Source organism: Taudactylus pleione, unplaced genomic scaffold, assembly GCF_031769625.1.
Source record: "Taudactylus pleione unplaced genomic scaffold, aTauple2 ptg001767l, whole genome shotgun sequence".
In the NCBI taxonomy this organism is placed as follows: Eukaryota; Metazoa; Chordata; class Amphibia; order Anura; family Myobatrachidae; genus Taudactylus; species Taudactylus pleione.
Window position 1 is genome coordinate 1 of NW_028286164.1, and position 27863 is coordinate 27863.

Genomic DNA, 27863 nt, shown 5'->3' on the forward strand with positions numbered 1-27863 from the left:
CACGACCACAGCACAGCACTAGGCTGACATATGTGATAGCGGCCATATTTCTGTAGCCCGAGACACTAGAAAGAATAAAGGAGCCTACACAAAATGGCCGCCGAGGGAGAGGACATAGCTGTAATATACCAAATTACCTCTAGTGTTCACATACAACAAACTACAATACCCAGAATGCTTTACTTTCTCAGCTTATTCTCACTTCCTGATCTCAAACAGTCACTATGTAAGTGTCCTGCACTATAATAACTATTATATTATACTATAATGTATATAATACTGTATATTATATGTCTGTTATACCTCTACTGTACTATATACTCATTATTCTGTATTATACTGTATATTATATCACTATTATACCTCTACTATACTATATACTCACTGATCTGTATTATACTGTATATTATATGTCTGTTATACCTCTGCTAAACTATATACTCACTGATCTGTATTATACTGTATATTATATCCCTGTTATACCTCTACTATACTATATACTCACTGATCTGTATTATACTGTATATTATATCCCTGTTATACCTCTACTGTACTATATACTCACTGATCTGTATTATACTGTATATTATATCCCTGTCATACCTCTACTATACTATATATACTCACTGCTCTGTATTATACTGTATATTATATGTCTGTTATACCTCTACTATACTATATACTCACTGATCTGTATTATACTGTATATTATATCCCTGTTATACCTCTGCTGTACTATATACTCACTGATCTGTATTATACTGTATATTATATCCCTGTTATACCTCTACTATACTATGTACTTACTGATCTGTATTATACTGTATATTATATCCCTGTTATACCTCTACTATACTATATACTCACTGATCTGTATTATACTCTATATTATATCCCTATTATACCTCTACTATACTATATACTCACTGATCTGTATAATACTGTATATTATATCCCTGTTATACCTCTACTATACTATATACTCACTGATCTGTAATATACTGTATATTATATCCCTGTTATACCTCTACTATACTATATATACTCACTGATCTGTATTATACTGTATATTATATCTCTGTTATACCTCTACTATACTATATATACTCACTGATCTGTATTATACTGTATATTATATGTCTGTTATACCTCTGCTAAACTATATTCTCACTGATCTGTATTATACTGTATATTATATCACTATTATACCTCTACTATACTATATATACTCACTGATCTGTATTATACTGTATATTATATCCCTGTTATACCTCTACTGTACTATAAACTCACCGATCTGTATTATACTGTATATTATATCCATGTTATACCTCTACTATACTATATACTCACTGATCTGTATTATACTGTATATTATATGCCTGTTATACCTCTACTATACTATATATACTCACTGATCTGTATTATACTGTATATTATATGTCTGTTATACCTCTACTAAACTATATACTCACTGATCTGTATTATACTGTATATTATATCACTATTATACCTCTACTATACTATATATACTCACTGATCTGTATTATACTGTATATTATATGTCTGTTATACCTCTACTAAACTGTATACTCACTGATCTGTATTATACTGTATATTATATCCCTGTCATACCTCTACTATACTATATATACTCACTGATCTGTATTATACTGTATATTATATCCCTGTTATACCTCTACTATACTATATACTCACTGATCTGTATTATACTGTATATTATATCCCTGTTATGCCTCTACTATACTATATATACTCACTGATCTGTATTATACTGTATATTCTATCCCTGTTATACCTCTACTATACTATATACTCACTGATCTGTATTATACTGTATATTATATCCCTGTTATACCTCTACTGTACTATATACTCACTGATCTGTATTATACTGTATATTCTATCCCTGTCATACCTCTACTATACTATATATACTCACTGATCTGTATTATACTGTATATTCTATCCCTGTTATACCTCTGCTGTACTATATACTCACTGATCTGTATTATACTGTATATTATATCCCTGTTATACCTCTGCTGTACTATATACTCACTGATCTGTATTATACTGTATATTATATCACTGTTATACCTCTACTATACTATATACTCACTGATCTGTATTATACTGTATATTATATCCCTGTTATACCTCTACTATACTATATACTCACTGATCTGTATTATACTGTATATTATATCCCTGTTATACCTCTACTATACTATATATACTCACTGATCTGTATTATACTGTATATTATATGTCTGTTATACCTCTGCTAAACTATATACTCACTGATCTGTATTATACTGTATATTATATCACTATTATACCTCTACTATACTATATATACTCACTGATCTGTATTATACTGTATATTATATCCCTGTTATACCTCTACTATACTATATACTCACTGATCTGTATTATACTGTATATTATATCCCTGTCATACCTCTACTATACTATATGTACTCACTGATCTGTATTATACTGTATATTATATCCCTGTTATACCTCTACTGTACTATATACTCACTGATCTGTATTATACTGTATATTATATCCATGTTATACCTCTACTATACTATATACTCACTGATCTGTATTATACTGTATATTATATCCCTGTTATACCTCTACTATACTATATATACTCATTGATCTGTATTATACTGTATATTATATGTCTGTTATACCTCTACTAAACTATATACTCACTGATCTGTATTATACTGTATATTATATCACTATTATACCTCTACTATACTATATATACTCACTGATCTGTAATATACTGTATATTATATCCCTGTTATACCTCTACTAAACTATATACTCACTGATCTGTATTATACTGTATATTATATCACTATTATACCTCTACTGTACTATATACTCACTGATCTGTATTATACTGTATATTATATCCCTATTATACCTCTACTGTACTATATATACTCACTGATCTGTATTATACTGTATATTATATCCCTGTTATACCTCTACTATACTATATACTCACTGCTCTGTATTATACTGTATATTATATCCCTATTATACCTCTACTGTACTATATACTCACTGATCTGTATTATACTGTATATCATATCCCTGTTATACCTCTACTATATACTCACTGATCTGTATTATACTGTATATTCTATCCCTGTCATACCTCTACTGTACTATATATACTCACTGATCTGTATTATACTGTATATTATATCCCTGTCATACCTCTACTATACTATATACTCACTGATCTGTATTATACTGTATATTATATCCCTGTTATACCTCTACTATACTATATACTCACTGATCTGTATTATACTGTATATTCTATCCCTATCATACCTCTACTGTACTATATACTCACTGATCTGTATTATACTGTATATTATATCCCTGTTATACCTCTACTATACTATATATACTCACTGATCTGTATTATACTGTATATTCTATCCCTGTTATACCTCTACTATACTATATATACTCACTGATCTGTATTATACTGTATATTCTATCCCTGTCATACCTCTACTGTACTATATACTCACTGATCTGTATTATACTGTATATTATATCCCTGTTATACCTCTACTGTACTATATATACTCACTGATGTGTATTATACTGTATATTATATCCCTGTCATACCTCTACTATACTATATATACTCACTGATCTGTATTATACTGTATATTATATCACTATTATACCTCTACTATACTATATATACTCACTGATCTGTATTATACTGTATATTATATGTCTGTCATACCTCTACTATACTATATATACTCATTGATCTGTATTATACTGTATATTCTATCCCTGTCATACCTCTACTGTACTATATACTCACTGATCTGTATTATACTGTATATTATATCCCTGTCATACCTCTACTGTACTATATACTCACTGATCTGTATTATACTGTATATTCTATCCCTGTTATACCTCTACTATACTATATATACTCACTGATCTGTATTATACTGTATATTCTATCCCTGTGATACCTCTACTGTACTATATACTCACTGATCTGTATTATACTGTATATTATATCCCTGTTATACCTCTACTATACTATATATACTCACTGATCTGTATTATACTATATATTCTATTCCTGTTATACCTCTACTATACTATATACTCACTGATCTGTATTATACTGTATATTATATCCCTGTTATACCTCTACTGTACTATGTACTCACTGATCTGTATTATACTGTATATTATATCCCTGTCATACCTCTACTATACTATGTACTCACTGATCTGTATTATACTGTATATTATATCCCTGTTATACCTCTGCTGTAATATATACTCACTGATCTGTATTATACTGTATATTATATCCCTGTTATACCTCTGCTGTACTATATACTCACTGATCTGTATTATACTGTATATTATATGTCTGTCATACCTCTACTATACTATATATACTCACTGATCTGTATTATACTGTATATTATATGTCTGTTATACCTTTACTATACTATATACTCACTGATCTGTATTATACTGTATATTATATGTCTGTTATACCTTTACTATACTATATACTCACTGATCTGTATTATACTGTATATTATATCCCTGTCATACCTCTACTATACTATATATACTCACTGATCTGTATAATATTGTATATTATATCCCTGTTATACCTCTACTATACTATATATACTCACTGATCTGTATTATACTGTATATTATATCCCTGTTTTACCTCTACTATACTATATACTCACTGATCTGTATTATACTGTATATTATATGTCTGTCATACCTCTACTGTACTTTATACTCACTAATCTGTATTATACTGTATATTATGTCTGTCATACCTCTACTGTACTATATACTCACTAATCTGTATTATACTGTATATTTTATCCCTGTTATACCTCTACTATACTATATATACTCACTGATCTGTATTATACTGTATATTATATCCCTGTTATACCTCTACTATACTATATACTCATTATTCTGTATTATACTGTATATTCTATTCCTGTTATACCTCTACTATACTATATATACTCACTGATCTGTATAATACTGTATATTCTATCCCTGTCATACCTCTACTATACTATATACTCATTATTCTGTATTATACTGTATATTCTATCCCTGTTATATCTCTACTATACTATATATACTCACTGATCTGTATTATACTGTATATTATATCCCTGTTATACCTCTACTGTACTATATACTCACTTATCTGTATTATACTGTATATTATATCCCTGTTATACCTCTACTATACTATATACTAACTGATCTGTATTATACTGTATATTATATCCCTGTTATACCTCTACTGTACTATATACTCACTGATCTGTATTATACTGTATATTATATCCCTGTTATACCTCTACTGTACTATATACTCATTATTCTGTATTATACTGTATATTCTATCCCTGTTATATCTCTACTATACTATATATACTCACTTATCTGTATTATACTGTATATTATATCCCTGTTATACCTCTACTGTACTATATACTCACTGATCTGTATTATACTGTATATTATATCCCTGTTATACCTCTACTATACTATATACTCATTATTCTGTATTATACTGTATATTATATCCCTGTTATACCTCTACTGTACTATATACTCACTGATCTGTATTATACTGTATATTATATCCCTGTCATACCTCTACTATACTATATATACTCACTGCTCTGTATTATACTGTATATTATATGTCTGTTATACCTCTGCTGTACTATATACTCACTGATCTGTATTATACTGTATATTATATCCCTGTTATACCTCTACTATACTATGTACTTACTGATCTGTATTATACTGTATATTATATCCCTGTTATACCTCTACTATACTATATACTCACTGATCTGTATTATACTCTATATTATATCCCTGTTATACCTCTACTATACTATATACTCACTGATCTGTATTATACTGTATATTATATCCCTGTTATACCTCTACTATACTATATACTCACTGATCTGTAATATACTGTATATTATATCCCTGTTATACCTCTACTGTACTATATATACTCACTGATCTGTATTATACTGTATATTATATCTCTGTTATACCTCTACTATACTATATATACTCACTGATCTGTATTATACTGTATATTATATGTCTGTTATACCTCTGCTAAACTATATACTCACTGATCTGTATTATACTGTATATTATATCACTATTATACCTCTACTATACTATATATACTCACTGATCTGTATTATACTGTATATTATATCCCTGTTATACCTCTACTGTACTATATACTCACCGATCTGTATTATACTGTATATTATATCCATGTTATACCTCTACTATACTATATACTCACTGATCTGTATTATACTGTATATTATATCCCTGTTATACCTCTACTATACTATATATACTCACTGATCTGTATTATACTGTATATTATATGTCTGTTATACCTCTACTAAACTATATACTCACTGATCTGTATTATACTGTATATTGTATCACTATTATACCTCTACTATACTATATATACTCACTGATCTGTATTATACTGTATATTATATGTCTGTTATACCTCTACTAAACTGTATACTCACTGATCTGTATTATACTGTATATTATATCCCTGTCATACCTCTACTATACTATATATACTCACTGATCTGTATTATACTGTATATTATATCCCTGTTATACCTCTACTATACTATATACTCACTGATCTGTATTATACTGTATATTATATCCCTGTTATGCCTCTACTATACTATATATACTCACTGATCTGTATTATACTGTATATTCTATCCCTGTTATACCTCTACTATACTATATACTTACTGATCTGTATTATACTGTATATTATATCCCTGTTATACCTCTACTGTACTGTATACTCACTGATCTGTATTATACTGTATATTCTATCCCTGTCATACCTCTACTATACTATATATACTCACTGATCAGTATTATACTGTATATTCTATCCCTGTTATACCTCTGCTGTACTATATACTCACTGATCTGTATTATACTGTATATTATATCCCTGTTATACCTCTGCTGTACTATATACTCACTGATCTGTATTATACTGTATATTATATCACTGTTATACCTCTACTATACTATATACTCACTGATCTGTATTATACTGTATATTATATCCCTGTTATACCTCTACTATACTATATACTCATTATTCTGTATTATACTGTATATTATATCCCTGTTATACCTCTACTATACTATATACTCACTGATCTGTATTATACTGTATATTATATCCCTGTTATACCTCTACTATACTATATATACTCACTGATCTGTATTATACTGTATATTATATGTCTGTTATACCTCTGCTAAACTATATACTCACTGATCTGTATTATACTGTATATTATATCACTATTATACCTCTACTATACTATATATACTCACTGATCTGTATTATACTGTATATTATATCCCTGTTATACCTCTACTGTACTATATACTCACTGATCTGTATTATACTGTATATTATATCCATGTTATACCTCTACTATACTATATACTCACTGATCTGTATTATACTGTATATTATATCCCTGTTATACCTCTACTATACTATATATACTCACTGATCTGTATTATACTGTATATTATATGTCTGTTATACCTCTACTAAACTATATACTCACTGATCTGTATTATACTGTATAGTATATCACTATTATACCTCTACTATACTATATATACTCACTGATCTGTATTATACTGTATATTATATGTCTGTTATACCTCTACTAAACTATATACTCACTGATCTGTATTATACTGTATATTATATCACTATTATACCTCTACTATACTATATATACTCACTGATCTGTATTATACTGTATATTATATCCCTGTTATACCTCTACTATACTATATACTCACTGCTCTGTATTATACTGTATATTATATCCCTATTATACCTCTACTGTACTATATATACTCACTGATCTGTATTATACTGTATATTATATCCCTGTCATACCTCTACTATACTATATATACTCACTGATCTGTATTATACTGTATATTATATCCCTGTTATACCTCTACTGTACTATATACTCACTGATCTGTATTATACTGTATATTATATCCCTGTCATACCTCTACTGTACTATATACTCTCTGATCTGTATTATACTGTATATTCTATCCCTGTTATACCTCTACTATATACTCACTGATCTGTATTATACTGTATATTCTATCCCTGTCATACCTCTACTGTACTATATACTCACTGATCTGTATTATACTGTATATTATATCCCTGTCATACCTCTACTGTACTATATATACTCATTGATCTGTATTATACTGTATATTATATGTCTGTTATACCTCTACTATATACTCACTGATCTGTATTATACTGTATATTATATCCCTGTCATACCTCTACTATACTATATATACTCATTGATCTGTATTATACTGTATATTATATGTCTGTTATACCTCTACTATATACTCACTGATCTGTATTATACTGTATATTCTATCCCTGTCATACCTCTACTGTACTATATACTCACTGATCTGTATTATACTGTATATTCTATCCCTGTTATACCTCTACTATACTATATATACTCACTGATCTGTATTATACTGTATATTCTATCCCTGTCATACCTCTACTGTACTATATACTCACTGATCTGTATTATACTGTATATTATATCCCTGTTATACCTCTACTATACTATATATACTCACTGATCTGTATTATATTGTATATTCTATCCCTGTTATACCTCTACTATACTATATACTCACTGATCTGTATTATACTGTATATTCTATTCCTGTTATACCTCTACTATACTATATACTCACTGATCTGTATTATACTGTATATTATATCCCTGTTATACCTCTACTGTACTATGTACTCACTGATCTGTATTATACTGTATATTATATCCCTGTTATACCTCTACTGTACTATATACTCACTGATCTGTATTATACTGTATATTATATCACTATTATACCTCTGCTATACTATATACTCACTGATCTGTATTATACTGTATATTCTATTCCTGTTATACCTCTACTATACTATATACTCACTGATCTGTATTATACTGTATATTATATCCCTGTTATACCTCTACTGTACTATGTACTCACTGATCTGTATTATACTGTATATTATATCCCTGTCATACCTCTACTATACTATGTACTCACTGATCTGTATTATACTGTATATTATATCCCTGTTATACCTCTACTGTATTATATACTCACTGATCTGTATTATACTGTATATTATATCCCTGTTATACCTCTACTATACTATGTACTCACTGATCTGTATTATACTGTATATTATATCCCTGTTATACCTCTGCTGTAATATATACTCACTGATCTGTATTATACTGTATATTATATCCCTGTTATACCTCTGTTGTACTATATACTCACTGATCTGTATTATACTGTATATTATATGTCTGTTATACCTCTACTATACTATATGTACTCACTGATCTGTATTATACTGTATATTATATCTCTGTCATACCTCTACTATACTATATATACTCACTGATCTGTATTATACTGTATATTATATGTCTGTTATACCTTTACTATACTATATACTCACTGATCTGTATTATACTGTATATTATATGTCTGTCATACCTCTACTATACTATATATACTCACTGATCTGTATAATACTGTATATTATATCCCTGTTATACCTCTACTATACTATATATACTCACTGATCTGTATTATACTGTATATTATATCCCTGTTATACCTCTACTATACTATATACTCACTGATCTGTATTATACTGTATATTATATCCCTGTTATACCTCTACTATACTATATATACTCACTGATCTGTATTATACTGTATATTATATCCCTGTTATACCTCTACTATACTATATATACTCACTGATCTGTATTATACTGTATATTATATCCCTGTTTTACCTCTACTATACTATATACTCACTGATCTGTATTATACTGTATATTATATGTCTGTTATACCTCTACTGTACTATATACTCACTAATCTGTATTATACTGTATATTCTATCCCTGTCATACCTCTACTGTACTATATACTCACTAATCTGTATTATACTGTATATTTTATCCCTGTTATACCTCTACTATACTATATATACTCACTGATCTGTATTATACTGTGTATTATATCCCTGTTATACCTCTACTATACTATATACTCATTATTCTGTATTATACTGTATATTCTATTCCTGTTATACCTCTACTATACTATATACTCATTATTCTGTATTATACTGTATATTCTATCCCTGTTATATCTCTGCTATACTATATATACTCACTGATCTGTATTATACTGTATATTATATCCCTGTTATACCTCTACTGTACTATATACTCACTTATCTGTATTATACTGTATATTATATTCCTGTTATATCTCTACTATACTATATATACTCACTTATCTGTATTATACTGTATATTATATCCCTGTTATACCTCTACTGTACTATATACTCACTGATCTGTATTATACTGTATATTATATCCCTGTTATACCTCTACTGTACTATATACTCACTGATCTGTATTATACTGTATATTATATCCCTGTTTTACCTCTACTATACTATATATACTCACTGATCTGTATTATACTGTATATTATATGTCTGTTATACCTTTACTATACTATATACTCACTGATCTGTATTATACTGTATATTATATGTCTGTCATACCTCTACTATACTATATATACTCACTGATCTGTATAATACTGTATATTATATCCCTGTTATACCTCTACTATACTATATATACTCACTGATCTGTATTATACTGTATATTATATCCCTGTTATACCTCTACTATACTATATACTCACTGATCTGTATTATACTGTATATTATATCCCTGTTATACCTCTACTATACTATATATACTCACTGATCTGTATTATACTGTATATTATATCCCTGTTATACCTCTACTATACTATATATACTCACTGATCTGTATTATACTGTATATTATATCCCTGTTTTACCTCTACTATACTATATACTCACTGATCTGTATTATACTGTATATTATATGTCTGTTATACCTCTACTGTACTATATACTCACTAATCTGTATTATACTGTATATTCTATCCCTGTCATACCTCTACTGTACTATATACTCACTAATCTGTATTATACTGTATATTTTATCCCTGTTATACCTCTACTATACTATATATACTCACTGATCTGTATTATACTGTATATTATATCCCTGTTATACCTCTACTATACTATATACTCATTATTCTGTATTATACTGTATATTCTATTCCTGTTATACCTCTACTATACTATATACTCATTATTCTGTATTATACTGTATATTCTATCCCTGTTATATCTCTGCTATACTATATATACTCACTGATCTGTATTATACTGTATATTATATCCCTGTTATACCTCTACTGTACTATATACTCACTTATCTGTATTATACTGTATATTATATTCCTGTTATATCTCTACTATACTATATATACTCACTTATCTGTATTATACTGTATATTATATCCCTGTTATACCTCTACTGTACTATATACTCACTGATCTGTATTATACTGTATATTATATCCCTGTTATACCTCTACTGTACTATATACTCACTGATCTGTATTATACTGTATATTATATCCCTGTTTTACCTCTACTATACTATATACTCACTGATCTGTATTATACTGTATATTATATGTCTGTCATACCTCTACTGTACTATATACTCACTAATCTGTATTATACTGTATATTATATGTCTGTCATACCTCTACTGTACTATATACTCACTGATCTGTATTATACTGTATATTATATCACTATTATACCTCTACTGTACTATATACTCACTAATCTGTATTATACTTATATTATATGTCTGTCATACCTCTACTATACTATATACTCACTGATCTGTATTATACTGTATATTATATCCCTGTTATACCTCTACTATACTATATACTCACTGATCTGTATTATACTGTATATTATATCCCTGTTATACCTCTACTGTACTATATACTCACTGATCTGTATTATACTGTATATTATATCCCTGTTATACCTCTACTATACTATATACTCACTGATCTGTATTATATTGTATATTCTATCCCTGTTATACCTCTACTATACTATATACTCACTGATCTGTATTATACTGTATATTCTATCCCTGTTATACCTCTACTATACTATATACTCACTGATCTGTATTATACTGTATATTCTATCCCTGTTATACCTCTACTATACTATATATACTCACTGATCTGTATTATACTGTATATTATATCACTATTATACCTCTACTGTACTATATACTCACTGATCTGTAATATACTGTATATTATATCCCTGTTATACCTCTACTATACTATATACTCACTGATCTGTATTATACTGTATATTCTATCCCTGTTATACCTCTACTATACTATATATACTCACTGATCTGTATTATACTGGGAAGAGGGTAAAAGCCGGAAACATAGTACCGGCGTTACCATCCCGAATGTCCAGGTTGCGTTAGGTTTAGGCTCTCCCTGGAGGATATTAGGGTTAGAGACCTCCCCGGGATGGTTAGGTTTAGGTTGCGGGAAGTGGGATTAGGGTAAGGCACCACTGGGGGGAGGGTTAGGGTTATTAGGGGAAGAGGGGAGGGATAGCATCCTTACCTTCCCTCGTCTGCATTTTCGCCAGTCGGGCTTCCGGGTTCGGTATTTCATACTCAACCGTAATACACACACATAGTAATGTAATCACTGATCTATATTATATTATTTATATTTCCAGGCTAAATTTCAATTATTTTTTTTTTATTAGACTAAAAGAAATATACCCTCAAGTGTAAAACCATAGAATATAAAAGTCCAGTTACCAATCATCTGAGGATGGAGAAGGATAACAGTGCGATGACGGAAAAGATATTAAATCTCACCCTGGAGATAATCTACCTGCTGACGGGGGAGGTGAGGGGATCTGCTCGTGTCACAGTGACATCACTTATATCTATAGTAATAATACAGGGACATGACTGGGGAGGTGAGGGGATCTGCTCGTGTCACAGTGACATCACTTATATCTATAGTAATAATACAGGGACATGACTGGGGAGGTGAGGGGCTCTGGGAGTGTCACAGTGACATCACTTATATATCTATAGTAATAATACAGAGACATGACTGGGGAGGTGAGGGGATCTGGGGGTGTCACAGTGACATCACTTATATCTATAGTAATAATACAGGGACATGACCAGGGAGGTGAGGGGATCTGGGGGTGTCACAGTGACATCACTTATATCTATAGTAATAATACAGGGACATGACTGGGGAGATGAGGGGATCTGGGAGTGTCACAGTGACATCACTTATATCTATAGTAATAATACAGGGACATGACTGGGGAGGTGAGAGGATCTGGGAGTGTCACAGTGACATCACTTATATCTATAGTAATAATACAGGGACATGACGGGGGAGGTGAGGGGATCTGCTCGTGTCACAGTGACATCGCTTATATCTATAGTAATAATACAGGGACATGACTGGGGAGGTGAGGGGATCTGGGGGTGTCACAGTGACATCACTTATATCTATAGTAATAATACAGGGACATGACTGGGGAGGTGAGGGGATCTGGGAGTGTCACAGTGACATCACTTATATCTATAGTAATAATACATGGACATTACTGGGGAGGTGAGGGGATCTGGGAGTGTCACAGTGACATCACTTATATCTATAGTAATAATACAGGGACATGACTGGGGAGGTGATGGGGATCTGGGGGTGTCACAGTGACATCACTTATATATCTATAGTAATAATACAGGGAGATGACTGGGGAGGTGAGGGGATCTGGGGGTGTCACAGTGACATCACTTATATCTATAGTAATAATACAGGGACATGACCGGGGAGGTGAGGGGATCTGGGAGTGTCACAGTGACATCACTTATATCTATAGTAATAATACAGGGACATGACTGGGGAGGTGAGAGGATCTGGGAGTGTCACAGTGACATCACTTATATCTATAGTAATAATACAGGGACATGACTGGGGAGGTGAGGGGATCTGGGGGTGTCACAGTGACATCACTTATATCTGTAGTAATAATACAGGGACATGACTGGGGAGGTGAGGGGATCTGGGGGTGTCACAGTGACATCACTTATATCTATAGTAATAATACAGGGACATGACTGGGGAGGTGAGGGGATCTGGGAGTGTCACAGTGACATCACTTATATCTATAGTAATAATACAGGGACATGACTGGGGAGGTGAGGGGATCTGGGAGTGTCACAGTGACATCACTTATATCTATAGTAATAATACAGGGACATGACTGGGGAGGTGAGGGGATCTGGGAGTCACAGTGACATCACTTATATCTATAGTAATAATACAGGGACATGACTGGGGAGGTGAGAGGATCTGGGAGTGTCACAGTGACATCACTTATATCTATAGTAATAATACAGGGACATGACTGGGGAGGTGAGAGGATCTGGGGGCGTCACAGTGACATCACTTATATCTATAGTAATAATACAGGGACATGACTGGGAAGGTGAGGTGATCTGGGAGTGTCACAGTGACATCACTTATATCTATAGTAATAATACAGGGACATGACTGGGGAGGTGAGGGGATCTGGGGGTGTCACAGTGACATCACTTATATCTATAGTAATAATACAGGGACATGACTGGGGAGGTGAGGGGATCTGGGAGTGTCACAGTGACATCACTTATATCTATAGTAATAATACAGGGACATGACTGGGGAGGTGAGGGGATCTGGGGTGTCACAGTGACATCACTTATAGCCATAGTAATAATACAGGGACATGACTGGGGAGGTGAGGGGATCTGGGGGTGTCACAGTGACATCACTTATACCTATAGTAATAATACAGGGACATGACTGGGGAGGTGAGGGGATCTGGGGGTGTAACAGTGACATCACTTATATCTATAGTAATAATACAGGGACATGACTGGGGAGGTGAGGGGATCTGGGAGTGTCACAGTGACATCACTTATATCTATAGTAATAATACAGGGACATGACTGGGGAGGTGAGGGGATCTGGGAGTGTCACAGTGACATCACTTATATCTATAGTAATAATACAGGGACATGACTGGGGAGGTGAGGGGATCTGGGAGTGTCACAGTGACATCACTTATATCTATAGTAATAATACAGGGACATGACTGGGGAGGTGAGAGGATCTGGGGGTGTCACAGTGACATCACTTATATCTATAGTAATAATACAGGGACATGACTGGGGAGGTGAGGGGATCTGGGAGTGTCACAGTGACATCACTTATATCTATAGTAATAATACAGGGACATGACTGGGGAGGTGAGGGGATCTGGGGGTGTAACAGTGACATCACTTATATCTATAGTAATAATACAGGGACATGACTGGGGAGGTGAGGGGATCTGGGAGTGTCACAGTGACATCACTTATATCTATAGTAATAATACAGGGACATGACTGGGGAGGTGAGGGGATCTGGGAGTGTCACAGTGACATCACTTATATCTATAGTAATAATACAGGGACATGACTGGGGAGATGAGGGGATCTGGGAGTGTCACAGTGACATCACTTATATCTATAGTAATAATACAGGGACATGACTGGGGAGGTGAGAGGATCTGGGAGTGTCACAGTGACATCACTTATATCTATAGTAATAATACAGGGACATGACGGGGGAGGTGAGGGGATCTGCTCGTGTCACAGTGACATCGCTTATATCTATAGTAATAATACAGGGACATGACTGGGGAGGTGAGGGGATCTGGGGGTGTCACAGTGACATCACTTATATCTATAGTAATAATACAGGGACATGACTGGGGAGGTGAGGGGATCTGGGAGTGTCACAGTGACATCACTTATATCTATAGTAATAATACATGGACATTACTGGGGAGGTGAGGGGATCTGGGAGTGTCACAGTGACATCACTTATATCTATAGTAATAATACAGGGACATGACTGGGGAGGTGAGAGGATCTGGGAGTGTCACAGTGACATCACTTATATCTATAGTAATAATACAGGGACATGACTGGGGAGGTGAGGGGATCTGGGGGTGTCACAGTGACATCACTTATATCTGTAGTAATAATACAGGGACATGACTGGGGAGGTGAGGGGATCTGGGGGTGTCACAGTGACATCACTTATATCTATAGTAATAATACAGGGACATGACTGGGGAGGTGAGGGGATCTGGGAGTGTCACAGTGACATCACTTATATCTATAGTAATAATACAGGGACATGACTGGGGAGGTGAGGGGATCTGGGAGTGTCACAGTGACATCACTTATATCTATAGTAATAATACAGGGACATGACTGGGGAGGTGAGGGGATCTGGGAGTCACAGTGACATCACTTATATCTATAGTAATAATACAGGGACATGACTGGGGAGGTGAGAGGATCTGGGAGTGTCACAGTGACATCACTTATATCTATAGTAATAATACAGGGACATGACTGGGGAGGTGAGAGGATCTGGGGGCGTCACAGTGACATCACTTATATCTATAGTAATAATACAGGGACATGACTGGGAAGGTGAGGTGATCTGGGAGTGTCACAGTGACATCACTTATATCTATAGTAATAATACAGGGACATGACTGGGGAGGTGAGGGGATCTGGGGGTGTCACAGTGACATCACTTATATCTATAGTAATAATACAGGGACATGACTGGGGAGGTGAGGGGATCTGGGGGTGTCACAGTGACATCACTTATATCTATAGTAATAATACAGGGACATGACTGGGGAGGTGAGGGGATCTGGGAGTGTCACAGTGACATCACTTATATCTATAGTAATAATACAGGGACATGACTGGGAAGGTGAGGTGATCTGGGAGTGTCACAGTGACATCACTTATATCTATAGTAATAATACAGGGACATGACTGGGGAGGTGAGGGGATCTGGGGGTGTCACAGTGACATCACTTATATCTATAGTAATAATACAGGGACATGACTGGGGAGGTGAGGGGATCTGGGGGTGTCACAGTGACATCACTTATATCTATAGTAATAATACAGGGACATGACTGGGGAGGTGAGAGGACTGGGGGTGTCACAGTGACATCACTTATAGCCATAGTAATAATACAGGGACATGACTGGGGAGGTGAGGGGATCTGGGGGTGTCACAGTGACATCACTTATATCTATAGTAATAATACAGGGACATGACTGGGGAGGTGAGAGGATCTGGGAGTGTCACAGTGACATCACTTATACCTATAGTAATAATACAGGGACATGACTGGGGAGGTGAGGGGATCTGGGGGTGTAACAGTGACATCACTTATATCTATAGTAATAATACAGGGACATGACTGGGGAGGTGAGGGGATCTGGGAGTGTCACAGTGACATCACTTATATCTATAGTAATAATACAGGGACATGACTGGGGAGGTGAGGGGATCTGGGAGTGTCACAGTGACATCACTTATATCTATAGTAATAATACAGGGACATGACTGGGGAGGTGAGGGGATCTGGGAGTGTCACAGTGACATCACTTATATCTATAGTAATAATACAGGGACATGACTGGGGAGGTGAGGGGATCTGGGAGTGTCACAGTGACATCACTTATATCTATAGTAATAATACAGGGACATGACTGGGGAGGTGAGGGGATCTGGGGGTGTAACAGTGACATCACTTATATCTATAGTAATAATACAGGGACATGACTGGGGAGGTGAGGGGATCTGGAGTGTCACAGTGACATCACTTATATCTATAGTAATAATACAGGGACATGACTGGGGAGGTGAGGGGATCTGGGAGTGTCACAGTGACATCACTTATATCTATAGTAATAATACAGGGACATGACTGGGGAGGTGAGGGGATCTGGGAGTGTCACAGTGACATCACTTATATCTATAGTAATAATACAGGGACATGACTGGGGAGGTGAGGGGATCTGGGGGTGTCACAGTGACATCACTTATAGCCATAGTATTAATACAGGGACATGACTGGGGAGGTGAGGGGATCTGGGAGTGTCACAGTGACATCACTTATATCTATAGTAATAATACAGGGACATGACTGGGGAGGTGAATGGATCTGGGGGTGTCACAGTGACATCACTTATAGCCATAGTATTAATACAGGGACATGACATGACTTCATTCTTATCTCTTTAATGTTTCAAGATATTTATCTAAGTAATAGAGTGTCTCTTGTTGAGAATTATATGTAATTTTCATAAATTGTAGGATTACATCATTGTGAAGAAGCCAGGTGGGCGATCAGAACGCAGCAATAGACTCCAGGTTGTAGAAGGCTTTTGTAGAGCACAAAGTTGTGTATTGGTGCCTCCAGGTGAGTCTCAGATAGATGAACGACTCAACAACCAGAAGATCCTGAACTCACCAACAAGATCATTCAGCTGCTCACTGGAGAGGTGACTGGGAATGGGACATTATACAGTAACACCAGGGGATGTGTCTGGGTGATGACCGGAGAGGTGACTGCTGGGAATTGGACATTATACGGTAAACACCAGGGGATGTGTCTGGGTGATGACTGGAGAGGTGACTGCTGGGAATGGGACATTATACAGTATCACCGGGGGGATGTGTCTGGGTGATGACTGGAGAGGTGACTGCTGGGAATGGGACATTATACGGTAACACCAGGAGATGTGTCTGGGTGATGACTGGAGAGGTGACTGCTGGGAATGGGACATTATACTGTAACACCAGGGGATGTGTCTGGGTGATGACTGGGGAGTGACTGCTGGGATTGAGACATTATACAGTAACACCAGGGGATGTGTCTGGGTGATGACTGGGGAGGTGACTGCTGGGAATGGGACATTATACAGTAAAACCAGGGGATGTGTCTGGGTGATGACTGGGGAGGTGACTGCTGGGAATGGGACATTATACGGTAACACCAGGAGATGTGTCTGGGTGATGACTGGGGAGGTGACTGCTGGGAATGGGACATTATACAGTAACACCAGGGGATGTGTCTGGGTGATGACTGGAGAGGTGACTGCTGGGAATGGGACATTATACAGTAACACCAGGGGATGTGTCTGGGTGATGACTGGAGAGGTGACTGCTGGGAAGGGGACATTATACAGTAACACCAGGGGATGTGTCTGGGTGATGACTGGGGAGGTGACTGCTGGGAATGGGACATTATACAGTAACACCGGGGGATGTGTCTGGGTGATGACTGGGGAGGTGACTGCTGGGATTGAGACATTATACAGTAACACCGGGGGATGTGTCTGGGTGATGACTGGAGAGGTGACTGCTGGGAATGGGACATTATACAGTAACACCAGGTGATGTGTCTGGGTGATGACTGGAGAGGTGACTGCTGGGAATGGGACATTATACGGTAACACCAGGAGATGTGTCTGGGTGATGACTGGGGAGGTGACTGCTGGGAATGGGACATTATACAGTAACACCAGGGGATGTGTCTGGGTGATGACTGGAGAGGTGACTGCTGGGAATGGGACATTATACAGTAACACCAGGGGATGTGTCTGGGTGATGACTGGAGAGGTGACTGCTGGGAAGGGGACATTATACAGTAACACCAGGGGATGTGTCTGGGTGATGACTGGGGAGGTGACTGCTGGGAATGGGACATTATACAGTAACACCGGGGGATGTGTCTGGGTGATGACTGGGGAGGTGACTGCTGGGATTGAGACATTATACAGTAACACCAGGAGATGTGTCTGGGTGATGACTGGAGAGGAGACTGCTGGGAATGGGATATTATACAGTAACACCAGGGGATGTGTCTGGGTGATGACTGGAGAGGTGACTGCTGGGAATAGGACATTATACAGTAACACCAGGGGATGTATCTGGGTGATGACTGGAGAGGTGACTGCTGGGAATGGGACATTATACAGTAACACCAGGGGATGTGTCTAGGTGATGACTGGGGAGGTGACTGCTGGGAATAGGACATTATACAGTAACACCAGGGGATGTGTCTAGGTGATGACCGGAGAGGTGACTGCTGGGAATGGGACATTATACAGTAACACCAGGGGATGTGTCTGGGTGATGACTGGGGAGGTGACTGCTGGGAATAGGACATTATACAGTAACACCAGGGGATGTGTCTAGGTGATGACCGGAGAGGTGACTGCTGGGAATGGGACATTGTACAGTAACACCAGGGGATGTGTCTGGGTGATGACTGGAGAGGTGACTGCTGGGAATGGGACATTGTACAGTAACACCAGGGGATGTGTCTGGGTGATGACTGGAGAGGTGACTGCTGGGAATGGGACATTATACAGTAACACCAGGGGATGTGTCTAGGTGATGACCGGAGAGGTGACTGCTGGGAATGGGACATTATACAGTAACACCAGGGGATGTGTCTAGGTGATGACCGGAGAGGTGACTGCTGGGAATGGGACATTATACAGTAACACTGGGGGATGTGTCTAGGTGATGACCGGAGAGGTGACTGCTGGGAATGGGACATTATACAGTAACACCAGGGGATGTGTCTGGGTAATGACTGGAGAGGTCACTGCTGGGAATGGGACATTATACAGTAACACCAGGGGATGTGTCTGGGTGATGACTGGAGAGGTGACTGCTGGGAATGGGACATTATACAGTAACACTGGGGGATGTGTCTGGGTGATGACTGGGGAGGACACTGCTGGGAATGGGACATTATACAGTAACACCAGGGGATGTGTCTAGGTGATGACCGGCAGGGCCGACCCAAGCTGAATTTTTTAGGTAAGCAAAAAAAATGTCAGCGCCCCCAGGGGCACTGATGCACGCTCCAAAGGCAAATGCACGAAAAAATTAATGGTACGTGGTCTCGAGGGAAAAGCTGTGCCTGGTGGTCACTCAGTGAGTGCAGGCAGCACCAGAGCCACACTCTCCAGAGCCTGTTTGCTGTATTTACTGTACAAGAGAGAGAGAGAAGGGAGAGGCAGAGGTGGTGAGTAGGGAGGAGGTCCACTAAGAAAGGCCCAAAAAGGAAGAAAGGGTGAGACGTTTAAAGGACACTGGGTAGGTGGGGATGTTAAATTTACCAAAGATTTGGAGGAGAGGTAGTAAGGAAGTTAGGCAGCAAAATTATCAAGAAATTGGGAAGATATGCACATGTGTTTGTTCTGTCTCTCCCAGGGGCAAAATTCTTACTAGTGGTTGAATAGGTTATTCTGGTATAATAAATGTTTATTGATTAATCTATTTGCACTTCCTTCTTTTTCTCCATTGGTCTATTGGGGTTTAGCTATCTCCCTTTTTGGAGATGGCAGCAATCAGATTTTTTTTCCCTATTACAGTAAGTAATAAACAATGAAATAAGGTAGTGCCTAGGGAAGAAAATAATGTTAAATGGTGTGTACTAAAAGTCTAGTTAACCGGCACCGGGAGAGGTCCAGTTCATCAGAGTGGTGGCATACGATAATGGGATGGAGGGCAAGATGTCTGCTGGTCAGTGGCGGGGTGTAGAGGGCCAGTTTCACAGGTCACATTGATGAGAGGACTTACCCCAGGGCCAGACTGGCAGGCAGAGGAGCCACGTGGTCAGCATGGCGGCGGGTAGGAGGTTCTGCACTTTGACTGCTGCAGGAGAAGAGGGGTGAGGCAACAAGGATCATGGGAGACAGCGGAGGCGGTGTGGGACCCTAAGGCGAGTACCAGGCCGGCAGGGTAGCTCAGGTCCCAGTAAGCTGCAGGAGAAGGAGGCATAATCACGTTGGAGGTGATCAAACGTGGAACAAAAGCAGGATAGGAGAGTCGAGCTGCGGGTCCTGTTAGCAGCATCCGGCCAGGGTCTGCATAGTAATGGAGAGGTATCTGGGTTTAAGGGGAGCAGGGGAGGGACCGACCCGAGACGAGGAAGCAAGGAGTAGATCCGCGATCCCAGTAGCAGCTGCAGGCAGGGTTGATCGGAGCAACCCACAGTAAGTACAGCAAAGAGGTTCTGGGGAGTGAAACGCTGGCGGTGCCTGCACTCACTGAGTGTGAGTGAGTGACCACCAGACAGGCCAGGACCCAGAAGGGTACATTAATTTTGGAGCCTGCTGATGGCCGTGGCACCGCCCGCTGCAGTCTCCAAGTGCTCTGGTACGGATCGGGACTCCTCTCCAATGCCGTCCACAGGGATCCAGGCAGGCCAGCCCCAGCCTTCTTTGCGCAACGTGCATGTCACGTCGCCCTGCCCCTAGCAACCAAAGAGCCGGAGACGCAGACTTGGCCCGCCCCTAGTAATATAATGGCGCAGACAGCTGTGTCAAAGACAGTGACACAGTCTGACTGCCACCCGCCAGCCTGAGCTGCATATCGCTGGCAGCGGCCGGGTCAGAGCGCCCTCCTTTATGCGGCGCCCTACTCAGCTGCGTACCCAGCGTATGTGTAGAACCGGCCCTGATGACCGGAGAGGTGACTGCTGGGAATGGGACATTATACAGTAACACTGGGGGATGTGTCTGGGTGGTGACTGGAGAGGTGACTGCTGGGAATGGGACATTATACAGTAACACCGGGGGATGTGTCTGGGTGATGACTGGAGAGGTGACTGCTGGGAATGGGACATTATACAGTAAAACCAGTGGATGTGTCTGGGTGATGACTGGAGAGGTGACTGCTAGGAATGGGACATTATACAGTAACACTGGGGGATGTATCTGGGTGATGACTGGAGAGGTGACTGCTGGGAATGGGACATTATACAGTAACACCAGAGGATGTGTCTGGGTGATGACTGGAGAGGTGACTGCTGGGAATGGGACATTATACAGTAACACCAGGGGATGTGTCTGGGTGATGACTGGAGAGGTGACTGCTGGGAATGGGACATTATACAGTAACACCGGGGGATGTGTCTGGGTGATGACTGGAGAGGTGACTGCTGGGAATGGGACATTGTACAGTAACACCGGGGGATGTGTCTGGGTGATGACCGGAGAGGTGACTGCTGGGAATGGGACATTATACAGTAACACCAGGGGATGTGTCTGGGTGATGACCGGAGAGGTGACTGCTGGGAATGGGACATTGTACAGTAACACCAGGGGATGTGTCTGGGTGATGACCGGAGAGGTGACTGCTGGGAATGGGACATTGTACAGTAACACCGGGGGATGTGTCTGGGTGATGACTGGAGAGGTGACTGCTGGGAATGGGACATATTACAGTAACACCAGCGGATGTGTCTGGGTGATGACCAGAGAGGTGACTGCTGGGAATGGGACATATTACAGTAACACCGGGGGATGTGTCCGGGTGATGACCGGAGAGGTGACTGCTGGGAATGGGACATATTACAGTAACACCGGGGGATGAGTCTGGGTGATGACCGGAGAGGTGACTGCTGGGAATGGGACATTATACAGTAACACCGGGGGATGTGTCTGGGTGATGACTGGAGAGGTGACTGCTGGGAATGGGACATTATACAGTAACACCAGGGGATGTGTCTGGGTGATGACCGGAGAGGTGACTGCTGGGAATGGGACATTATACAGTAACACCAGGGGATGTGTCTGGGTGATGACTGGAGAGGTGACTGCTGCGAATGAGACATACAGTAACACCAGGGGATGTGTCTGGGTGATGACCGGAGAGGTGACTGCTGGGAATGGGACTTTATACAGTAACACCAGGGAATGTGTCTGGGTGACTGCTGGAAATAGGACATTATACAGTAACACCTGGGGATGTGTCTGGGTGATGACTGGAGAGGTGACTGCTGGGAATGGGACATTATACAGTAACACCGGGGGATGTGTCTGGGTGATGACTGGAGAGGTGACTGCTGGGAATGGAACATTATACAGTAACACCGGGGGATGTGTCTGGGTGATGACTGGAGAGGTGACTGCTGGGAATGGGACATTATACGGTAACACCAGGGGATGTGTCTGGGTGATGACTGGAGAGGTGACTGCTGGGAATGGGACATTATACAGTTACACCAGGGGATCTGTCTGGGTGATGAAGTAACACCGGGGGATGTGTCTGGGTGATGACTGGAGAGGTGACTGCTGGGAATGGGACATTATACAGTAACACCGGGGGATGTGTCTGGGTGGTGACTGCTGGGTATGGGACATTATACAGTAACACCGGGGGATGTGTCTGGGTGGTGACTGGAGAGGTGACTGCTGGGAATGGGACATTATACAGTAACACCGGGGGATGTGTCTGGGTGGTGACCGGAGAGGTGACTGCTGGGAATGGGACATTATACAGTAACACCGGGGGATGTGTCTGGGTGGTGACCGGAGAGGTGACTGCTGGGAATGGGACATTATACAGTAACACCGGGGGATGTGTCTGGGTGATGACTGTTTCATTGTGTGTTTTTCAGGTTCCTATAAGATGTGAAGATGTCACTGTTTATTTCTCCATGGAGGAGTGGGATTACTTAGAAGGCCACAAAGATCTTTATAAGGATGTGCTGATGGAGGATGGCCCGTTGTTTGGTACACAAGGTATGTCTATACCATTATCTCGCAGTATTTTGACCAGTTCTGCCAACCCCCTTCCAAATTAGGACAATGGGGAGGTATGCATGCAGAAAAATAGTTTAGTTTGTTTCAAAAAGGTTGTTTTGTTGATGATGTTGTTGTCAATCCATTGAATCCATCAATTGGCTCCATACTCTCATTACTAAACACTTTTATATGAAATAATTCGACATATACAGAATAAAACCTAATTCCATTCTGAAGGATATATCCAATATATAAATATTTGTTGTAATGTTGATTTGATCCCCTGTTTTCTCAAATTTTAATTTGCTAATTTCCTTTCCTGAAGAATTTAAAATGATTGCACCATGTCAACAAAAAAATGTAGTTTATAAAAGTGTAAAACTAATTTAAGCTCCATAAATATAATGATAAATAATTTAATAGCGAAGATTTTTGTTACCCACAGTTGGATCCATCTCCAAAAAATCTCTTGGAGGTTTCCATCAGCATAAACCTGGAGCAACGGAAGATAATTTTTTGAAAAGCTTTAATGAAGAGAAAACTTCATGTGAAGATTTCACAGACAGTGCCATTTATACACCCACAGAACATACACAAAATATATCAACTCATATTAAGGAGGAACCCGTCTTATCTGATGGAGGAACCCTCACAGACACTGACATTTATACACCCACAGATCATACACAGTGTACATCTACTCATATTAAGGAGGAACCGATCTCATGTGATGGAGGAACCCTCACAGACCCCAACATTTATACACCCACAGATCATACACAGAACACATCTACTCATATTAAGAAGGAACCAGTCTCATATGATGGAGGAACCCTCACAGACACCAATATTCATGTAGTCCTAGTTCCTTCACAGTGTACATCTGCTCATATTAAGGAGGAACCAGCCTCATGCGATGGAGGAACCCTCACAGAGACTGAGATTGACAAACTTCCAGTTACTACACAATGTACATCTGCTCATATTATGGAGAAACCAGTCTCATGTGATGAAGGAACCCTCACAGATCCTTCACTATATACAACTACTCATATTAAGGAGGAACCTGTATCTGGTGAAGAAGAAGAGCTCACAGACACCGAGATTTGTGCAACAGCAGATCATAGACCATGTTCTTCTACTGATGTTGCTGAGGAATCTCTCTCACATGAAGACGGAAAGCTCATAAGCAATGATGTTGAAACTTCAAAGCCGGCTTTGAAGTTAACTGTTGTAGGACATGTGAAAACAGCTGTTGGTAACCAGAGACACAACTACCCAAAATCGAAAGGCAAAATGTCTGGAAAAAACTCATCAGTATACACAGTTCATCAACGAGCGGATACTATGGAGATCCTGTACCACTGTCCAAGCTGTCACAAGGGCTTCTCCAGTAACTTGGACCTTGCTAGACATCAAGTTATCCATACTGTAGATAAACTCTTTGTATGTAACCTATGTGGGAAAAGTTTCACAGAGATGTCCTTCCTTGTGAAACATCAGGTTATTCACACCGACTTGAAGCTCTGCGTTTGCCCAGAGTGTGGAGACTGTTTCTACAGTGAGACTTCACTCGCCAAGCATCAGAAAAGTCACTCCTTACCTTTGTTTTGTTCTACCTGTGGGAAATGTTTTTTCATGAAGTCAGAGTTGGACATACATGAAAGGAAGCACACGGGCGTCCGACCGTTTGGATGCCACGTGTGTGGGAAAAGTTTTACCGTCAAATCTCTTCTTAAGAAACATCTGTTGCTGCACTCGCAAATGGAACTTGAGCCGAAATGATGGGAGGTTTGTGTTGTGGTGTGACAGACATGGACTGTTCGAATGTTGTCTCATAACCAAATTTAATTTTGGTGGTTCCCAAATTGTAATTTATTAAAAATGTTTGATGTTGAAAATGTAAGGAAGGAAAGTTCTCCTACTGACTTGAAACCCGTGTTCGAAATGAAAATGACCTCTGTGGTCCAAACATTAGGACCATTTTGAAGATTTATAAAGTTTTGAAGAAACGTAAAATCGCGCAACTGCACCCTAGCCTGTCGTTATGAAGAGATATGATACAATTTGCTCGGGGGTTCTACAACAGTTTTGCCCCGGTGACCATTCAACACAATGTTACCTTGTTAGTTCTAATAATAAGACCATGGAGCTTTGAATATACAAATTTTTTCCATGCACGGGTCTTTGAGGTACAAGCAATTTTCCAACTTTACATGAGCCCCCATGTGTTATCTCGATTATTTCAGCAACAGTCCAGTATCGATGTCGGTAAACATGAATCGCTCATGCATGCTGTGCGAATTCTTAGCGTTTCTTAAATCTGATTAATCACACTATGGCTTAAAGATTTATTTATATTTTTCCAAATGTCTGGTTAATGATAGAAGTTTTTTTTAGAGGCCAGTGTGTCCCAGCCAATTAAAAATAACTCATAGAAAGTAATAGAAGCAGCACTGGAGTTGGGATGTCGTCGTGGTCTTTGTTCTACTCCTTAAACCCGATATCACTTTAGTTTGTCATCGCCAATGCCTTCATATGCCATTTTCTCTACCTCAGGCTTTGGAATCCATATTTTGGTTTGACTCCTTGGACTGTATATGCCCATGCTAGTTTTCTGTAGGTTTCTGTTTCTCGCATCCATTGAATTCATTTTGAATTTCAAAACTCAGAAAATAAAAATGGTCGCAAGATGTTCGTTGGCTGGTTAATTGAAGTCACAGTTGATGACTTGAGGTCCCGCACATTGATTTCTTGCTGCACTTTTGCAATAGATGAAGACTGCCCTGTCGGGTGTTGAGATAGTCAATTTCCATCTTTCCACTCAGAGATCGTCCAGGCTTTTTATGCACTTACATTTACACTTTCATGAACCTTGTCCTGTGTTGTCCAAAGTTTGATTGTTAATTCAGATCCATGTGGAGGAGAACTGGAAGAATTTCGGGAGTGTCTTGGGTAGTTGACGATATACTTAATTTCCATGTGCTCTGCAATAAACAAATATTGTCTCCTTTTGTCATTGTCACCTATTTCACCGGTTGATCCAAGTTTGTCTTTCACTATTCTCTATTGTAAGTTGAA

At 38.4% G+C, this 27863-nt stretch overlaps 1 pseudogene across 1 annotated transcript; it reads left to right on the forward strand.

Annotated features, from left to right (window-relative positions):
- The first annotated feature begins 160 nt into the window (after positions 1–160).
- On the forward strand, positions 161–27758 carry LOC148439463 (uncharacterized; annotated as a pseudogene). The gene is made up of 5 exons (XR_015876212.1): positions 161–226; positions 13058–13203; positions 18547–18734; positions 24656–24779; positions 25228–27758. The product of XR_015876212.1 is annotated as an uncharacterized LOC148439463 (transcript).
- The last annotated feature ends 105 nt before the right edge of the window (positions 27759–27863 follow it).